Here is a 7,879-nt window from a genome sequence, read left to right on the forward strand (position 1 = left end):
TGCTACGTTGTACTTCTACTCCACTACAATTCAGTGATAAATCGTGTACTTTTACTCCACTAAATTTATTTTGTACCTTTAGTTACTTTACAGATTTGGAATAATAATGTGAAATATAATCAACAATTAAGCCGGGCCGGCTAAAATGATTGGTCGTGCTTTTTACAGTATTACGGCTTCCACAGATGACATTATTTTATGGATTTTTTGTCAAAGCACTTAAGATATTCATTGCTATCGGGATGTTAAGAGCATTCCATGGAATATAACAAAAAGTGTATCTCGAGCCGGTTTCTCAAACTTACCTACCCTACCTTTAATGATCAATAATTATAAAACATATCATATATATTATTCTGAAATGGACCAATCTGCATAATTTGACAAGTGTATTGGACACTCATCATATCCCATCATCCTGACAATGCATCACCCAGGTGACGAAATTCTAGTTCGACAAAATACTAAAAATATATCTAACAACCTACTACGGTATGTGACACCTGAGACGAAGAGATTAGAAAGCATGCTGAGGAGGGTTCACTTGGCGTCTGATTTCAAAAGCATAAACACTCCCTTTCCCTTTAATGTTCCCACTCATTTCCATTTCTCACGCTGTGGAGAAGCAAACTACTTAACCTACAGTGTGACCGACACTTGACGCCCGTAAATCACATCACCCTGTCCTCGCCGCATACGTGCCCAGCAGTCTCACTTTTTATGATTCACAGACAGTGCTGGAAAATAGTGGTTTCAGCTGCAGAGCATCGCTTTTCAATGACCAGCTGCAGCTGAAGTGGCCTTCGACCCATTCACCCTCTGCGTGTGTTTGAGAGGTTCGAGGTCCGGATAGTAGACCTAACCACTTCCTGCGTGCCCCTTGATGAGAATAATCAGCCCATAGTTTGATTTCAATAGCGCTGCACGCAGTGATGGCAACGGCCCTGCAATGTTGTTTTGGCTTTACAAGCAGATTATCTCTGGCTCACATGGAACCCCAAAACTGACTGATGTTGCAAAAGGTTAACAGACAAGTCAAACATATTACTGAAGACATCAACGGACAACAAAGGCTTGCATGGCCTTTTCCATAAGTATAGAAATAATGCTTGTATACAGAATGTAATTCGATACGCTCCAAACATTAATGGGTTCTATCTTAGCCAGTACTAGGGATGCTCCGATCGATCGGCCGCCGATCGATATCGGCCGATACTCACTCTCTGCCGATCGATCGGTGCTCTCTAAAAATGCTGAAAACGAGAGCCGATCGCATGACGTAAAATGATGACGTAAAATACATGACACTTTTCACTGTGCGCGGCAAAACAAGCTCGCCAAAATGGCTTCACCAGTCTGGCAGTATTTTAAGGGTTCCGAAAATGACAAAATAGCGGTATGCAACGTGTGTGAAGCAGAAATCCTGCAGCTCCACCCGCTGTGACGGACCGGTGAGCGGAGCAACACACACAAGAGTTAGACCTTACACACTTACCTATTTTATCTACCTCTGGAACAAGCTAAACTAGTTATAAATATATGTATTCTTCACTGTCAGGTCACTCAGTCATTACTGGATCAGCGAGCTGCATGAGACGATACTGACAGGCTGTCAGGAGAGAGAGGGGGAGAGAAAAAGAGAGCGCTTCCGCTCATTTCTCCCGTGTTATTATCCAAAGTTAATGTAAACTTGAATAATGTACTTCATTTGAATGTAATAATTATGTTGGTTGTTGTTTGTGGAAGCGCCAGTGAATGAGCCCCATTAACTGAGTTTTAAACATCACTTTAAATGGAAGATCCATAGCCCCCGCCCACTCGATGGGATCGGCGATCGGTATCGGCCGATACTGATTCCGGCGATCGGCCCCAAAATTGCCGATTGGAGCATCCCTAGCCAGTACTACAGTATACACTTCCACCAAGTTTCATGAAAATCAGGCAAGCAGTTTTTCTGTCCTCCTGCTGACAAACAAAGCAATGAACTAAGAAAATGAACCAAAAACATGACCTTATGATAGTTAAGTAGTTTAACATACGCATGAAGTTAAAACAACACTTTATACTTCTCCTTTAAGCCCCAGTCAGTTGGTAAATGTAACAAAACAAGTTTAATACATTTTAAAAACGATTAAATTCAATAATTATTTGTGTACCTTTCATTAGCTCATTTTATTTTCCCTCTTTTATTTCCCCCAACATATTATTGAATGTTCTGAATGCCTATGATAAGGAGATGGGTGTGCCAATATATGTCCGGGTCAGTTATTGTTCATCGGGGTGTGTTATGTAACGTCACTGTATCAGTAAAGCAAAAGTATTTTAGCTGGCAACACATGCTAAAAAGAAAGGTAGCTAGCCAAGCACTGAAAATGTCTTTGCTTAGTTTTTTTGACATTCTAAAGAAAAAGGCGAAAAAAAAATTACACACATATACAAAATGTCATTGATAACAGAATTAAGTCTAGGTCTTATTTCCATTGTGTTCCTTGATAAAAGACACACAACTTGAAGATTAACTTAATGTTGTATATATATAGAACCTGTGTAAGTAAACCATCTAGCTAACGTTGTTGACCTAAGGCCCATAAGGAGTATTAAAAAGGGTATGAAAATAAAGGCGTTATGTTCCATTCTAATTATTTAGCAACCAGTGTAACTCATAGGTTTGTTCTAGTTCTATTTTTGAGTGATGGATTGAACATGTCTGATAGTGCCATAAACCCACACACTTTCATTCATCCCCCACAGTCAAGTGTGGGTAATGTGATACTGGGCTTCTGGAACAGACCCTTAGCAAGCAGATGGCCAGACATTCAAAATATCTGGATGCTTTTGGGACCCCAAGCAAAACCAGAGAAAAGAGGAAAATTAGGTTAAAGGCTTCACTATAGAACCACAAGAATCTTAACATGGGCTGTATATGAAATATGCTCCCAAAACATTTAAGAAAGGATAGTTTGGATTGTTTGAAATTGGGTTGTACGAGTTAGTTATCCATAGTGAGTGTATTCCCGACAGTAGAGCATTGTACTGCTGTGGAAGGAGCAGCATATTTTAGAAACCTTAAAAAATTCATTTGAAATCTACGATATTTTTAGAATGTTACCCGTTTTACCTTGCCACGTTTTCAGACCAGTTACTGAGGCCATCAGAATCTTTTGACAAAAACAGTGATCTGCGAGGTAAAATTAATGTTTTTGTCAATTCAGTGTGGAGGCTTTAAAGAGAGCATAGATAGATCCAGCTTGAGGATGGAGCTCTTTTAATGCAAGGTAAAGCGGGTAGCATTGCAGGGCTCGACAGTCACGGTTGCCAGGTTGCCATTGGCAACTATTCAGAAAAAATGTCAACCACTTCTTGGCCTTTGGTTGCCATCAGTGGCAACCACTTTTTAACATGAAGAAATAAGGACAGCAAACAGCTAAATGTGCACCCCAAAATAGATAAATGTTAATTATTTGTTGTATTAAGAGTGATATTTAATTATTGTTGTGACCAGTCGGAACCTGATACTTAAAGGGGACCTATCATGCAAAATGCACTTGTGTACATCTTTTATACATGAATATGTGTCCCCGGTGTTCCAGGGAACTCACCAAGTGTCAGAAAACACAACCCTCTCTCTTTTCCTCCATACCCAAATCTCTAAAAACGGGGCTGCAACGGATCTGATAAAAACTGATCCAGATTTGAACATTTCTCTGACGTCAGGACGGAGGAGCTGACCTATCAGGGGAATGAGAGGTGGCATGGTAACAGCATGGTAACACGACGCTCGTAACTCGGCCCCCTCCTTTGCAGGGGGGCGTGGTCAGCTGCAGCGCATGCAAAGACAGGGTGGAGGAGAGCGAAATGAGGCATGGCTAAAATGCATGATCTGTTTGGTATTTTGAAAAATAAAACGTATAAATATACCTTATATAGGTATGGCCCTACAATATATTATTGAAATATAGCATGATAGGTCCACTTTAAGTTGCACGTGCATTGGTGTGATTACGGAGCCAGAAAGCGATGCACGTTTACTCACGTGCGCGGTGCGCCGTGTGTTTATTTCACAAAAAATGGCGAAGCAAATTAAGTTGTTTGACCGTGGGGTAAAAAGTTCGGCCAACCCGTCAACATCTCAAACAAATGTTCAAAGTGGTTCAAAGTGATTCAACTGATAAAGCGCAAGGTGAACCCGAACGAAAAAGCAAAGAGGACATTTGTAAGGTCTAATATAAGGTCGAAATATATATGTACATTCTGCTCCGTTCCGTTGTGCATTCACTTCCGGTAAAAGTTCCTTCAAAATAAGAGTGCAAAACGAAACTTTACCATAGGAAAATATTGGCATACAAATATAATCACTTCTATAAAAAGGTAACACATTTGAAATATAGTTAGACATATTAAAGTTAATTTACAGCATTAATAATTAATATCTAATTCTTAACTGTGAATGGTTTTCATTTATTTAACATGGGATCAGCACAAAGGTCAAGAAAACCCACATTTGAAAGGGAGACAACAGATGACGAAACTAGTGACTTGCTCAATTCATTTGTGGATCTGTGAAGAACATGACCACAGCTGCACAACTGGTATTTTGTATACCAGCAATTGAGGGTGGACAAGTTTACTACCACTTTAGTTTCAAATAATTGTGTTAATTACTTATTGTAAAGTATTTGAACATTCTTTTGTGTCACATTTTCATTATTAAGTTGATGTATAACTGTATAGTATCTTAATTATTTAAAATATAAGGGGACTAAAAATGGCAACCGTATTTTCAGTTTTGGCAACCAAAAGCTGATGCCTGGTTGCCAGCCTGGCAACAACTTTTAAAAGTTAGCGTTGAGCCCTGCATTGTAACACTTACTACACTTAAACTGGGATTGATTTTTTTTAAGTGGGCCTTCGTTTTAGGTGTGTTTTGCTGTTGCCCCTGTCCACACCAGTACATTACTTATCTTCTGTGCTACTACTTCTGTGTATTTCTTCAAACTGGGGGTGTGTTAATCTCCATTTACTGTAATTAATACACTGACTGTGGAAAAGTACCTTATAGTACAACCCCACTTAAAACAATCCCTTTACATCTTTACAAAAAGACCACAATATGAAGGAATATTACACATGGAGAGGCTTTGATTTAGAAACATGTCTTGGCTGTTTCTCTTTTACAAAATAAACTCCAGCTATCGATCCAAACTCAACCTGTCTATGTATGATATTACAACAAAATAAGAACACTGGAGAGCTTTGTGACTCCAGAGATAGCATCATCACCAGCCATCAATGACAGAAATCCCTGAGAACAATCACATATCTGAAAGCCACTGACTGAACTCTAATGCCAAGTTTAATAAACAATGTCAAAGCAGATCACTTGTTTCCTACATCAAGCGATAAACAGGCAGCTGTGTGTGTCCAGCAGAATGCTAGCAGGTGAACAAGGCATTTGACATTTGGCTCACACACACATTCCGACATCAGCTGACAAAAGCGTGTGTGCATGGTGTGTGTGTGTGAGACCAGTGCTCTCTGTAGTCAGGAGCTACTGTATGCCCATTGTGGGGAGCAGTCTAGTCTGAGTGTGTCTGATGTTTGGCTGTAAAAACAAAACAAGTGTATGCAAATGTCCTACAAAATTATAATAAAAAAAAGATCTGCCATTTCAGACATTCAAACAATCAATTAACACTTTGTGATATGAAATACAATTTGATATTGAATGTAACAACATGCATCACACAAGGGGGCGTCTTCCTAGATATTTTATTGGTTTATTAGTCATTTTCAATGTGTTTTATGTTAAATGACCTATTCCAAAAAAAAGGAATGAGCACTAAAGTAAAGGCAAGATTTAAAATGTTACTTTTGCAGGATTCTTTGTGGAAAACTCACATTTACAGAACTACATTTGTTTTCATAATACATAATATTCGACGTTTTAATGAATGAAAAGTTAGTCGACTACAATTTACGCTGGTGGTAGAAAGCCTAAGTGGGGTAGGCAATTTAAGGGTCTTGTTTGACTAAAGAAAAGTATTTTACCCAACGAGTAACAGCTTTTATTCACGCTTATTTTGTTTGTTGTTTGTTATCCTCTTAATAAATGTACTGCCTTGAACTTACCTGTAAGGTCAATGAAGTGTGCGAATCAGCCGTCCATGATGTTCATTCAAACAGAGCCTCGCATCCACGCTTACAAGTATCTGATGGGTTCCAGCTGCTTACTTCACGATATCGTTGGTTTTCCCTTAAAACCCGGCGGAAATGTACGGGGGGAGTAACTTCTCTAAAAGTACAAACAAACTCCGGGTCCAGAAAGTGTGCTGTGCTCTCCCCTCAGTACCTTTCACTCTCGCTCAGGGCAGACAGGTCTTTCCTTCTGAGAAGCTTCAACAACAGTCAGCGGACAGCCGCGCCAAGACACACGGAGTCAGACAGGGTGGGACAGGAAATGCGAGGGTGCTGCCTTCAAAATAAAACAACAAACAATGTCGCACCTGAAACGGTAAAAATTAGGTTATGTATTTTTAAGTGGTGTCCACATCCCCCCTGTGGCACTGGCCCCCCTCCGAAAGAAGTCCATGATAACACCTTTTTTTTCTTTCTATCTTTTTCAAGAAGCAGATCATGGCACTGTTGGCACAGTATCAGGTTTATTTTGTGTCTTTGTTCCTAATTTTTGGTTCCCCTTTTGTTGTATTGCATGTATAACCATACTACTGTAATGCCCAAGTACCTCAAAAATGTACTTATGTACAGTACTTAAATGCATGTACTTTGTTGCTATCCACCACTGGATAATTAAGTATTATTATCATCACTGCACCTTTATGACTCAAACATGTAACCCGACTTTTATTTTGAAAATGCTGCTCAGACGTGTTCCGTTACATCTGCTGGCTTTACTGTCCTCTGTGTGACCGGTTCAGACAGTGTGCTCCAGTTTCTAGGTGGTAGGTCTACTCAGGATTCATTGTGGAGACATTAACGTTATAACAACTCATTATAATACATAACTCTATTATGGTGGTCACAGTGTAAAGTGCTCTTCAACTGTACACATAATAAACAATGGATACTGTTTAATAGTATTTCTGATCAGTCTGTTTTCCCCTGCCAGTATGGATGATTGACGACATGTCAAATTCTGATGATCATGATGTTTTTTTAACAACCAAATCAGAGAACATACTGATTTAATTCCATACAGCACACTGCATGCTGTTTTAACTGAAGCCATTTCCCATTGATAGTTATTGTTTACTTATGTGGCAAACAGATACAAATATATGTTATTTTTGTTTTATTTGACTGACTTACTTCAGCTTTCAAATCCTTGGAGATGAAAATGAATGACTTCAGACCTCCTCCTTGTCTAGTTTAGCAGAATGACTTGAGGCTGCCCTCTGCTGGTCAATGCAAGTACATATATTTGTACAGTTTACACAGACACAAGGGTAAAAAAACATATATTTTACAAATTAATTAAACAACAAAAAAACGTGAAAACAGCCCGGGTATTCATTTAGACCTACCTTTACTACACACCCACTAGCTACTTTATTAGGTACACCAGTACAATTTAGTGTAACTCAATATAAATGCCAGTCTACTATATTATTCCCATAATATTCAGGGTTCTGTATTTCACTTTCATAGAGATGTTTGACCAAGGACACAGTTAGCTTCATTCTGACCTCTGTTTTTGTGCTAATGTATATATCCTCATGTCAGTCAGGGGTGGACAATCCCACAGTCTGATATGTAGATATAACATTGTATGGGAGTTTTTGGCAGTGGTGAAATGCAACATTGTAATCAGGGTTGGGAGGGTTACTTTGTAAATGTAATCAGTTACTGATTACTGAATACA

The 7,879-nt window shown here is 39.1% G+C and overlaps 1 protein-coding gene across 1 annotated transcript in view; it reads right to left on the reverse strand.

Moving 5' to 3' along the window:
* plxnb1a (plexin b1a) overlaps window positions 1-6,377 on the reverse strand; it is a 79,187-nt gene extending 72,810 nt beyond the window's left edge. The window contains 1 exon segment of the mRNA XM_034145425.1: window positions 6,130-6,377. The gene's annotated coding sequence lies outside the window, so the exon portion shown is untranslated.
* Between the last annotated feature and the right edge of the window lie 1,502 nt (window positions 6,378-7,879).

This window comes from Trematomus bernacchii, unplaced genomic scaffold (genome assembly GCF_902827165.1).
Source record: "Trematomus bernacchii unplaced genomic scaffold, fTreBer1.1, whole genome shotgun sequence".
NCBI lineage: Eukaryota > Metazoa > Chordata > Actinopteri > Perciformes > Nototheniidae > Trematomus > Trematomus bernacchii.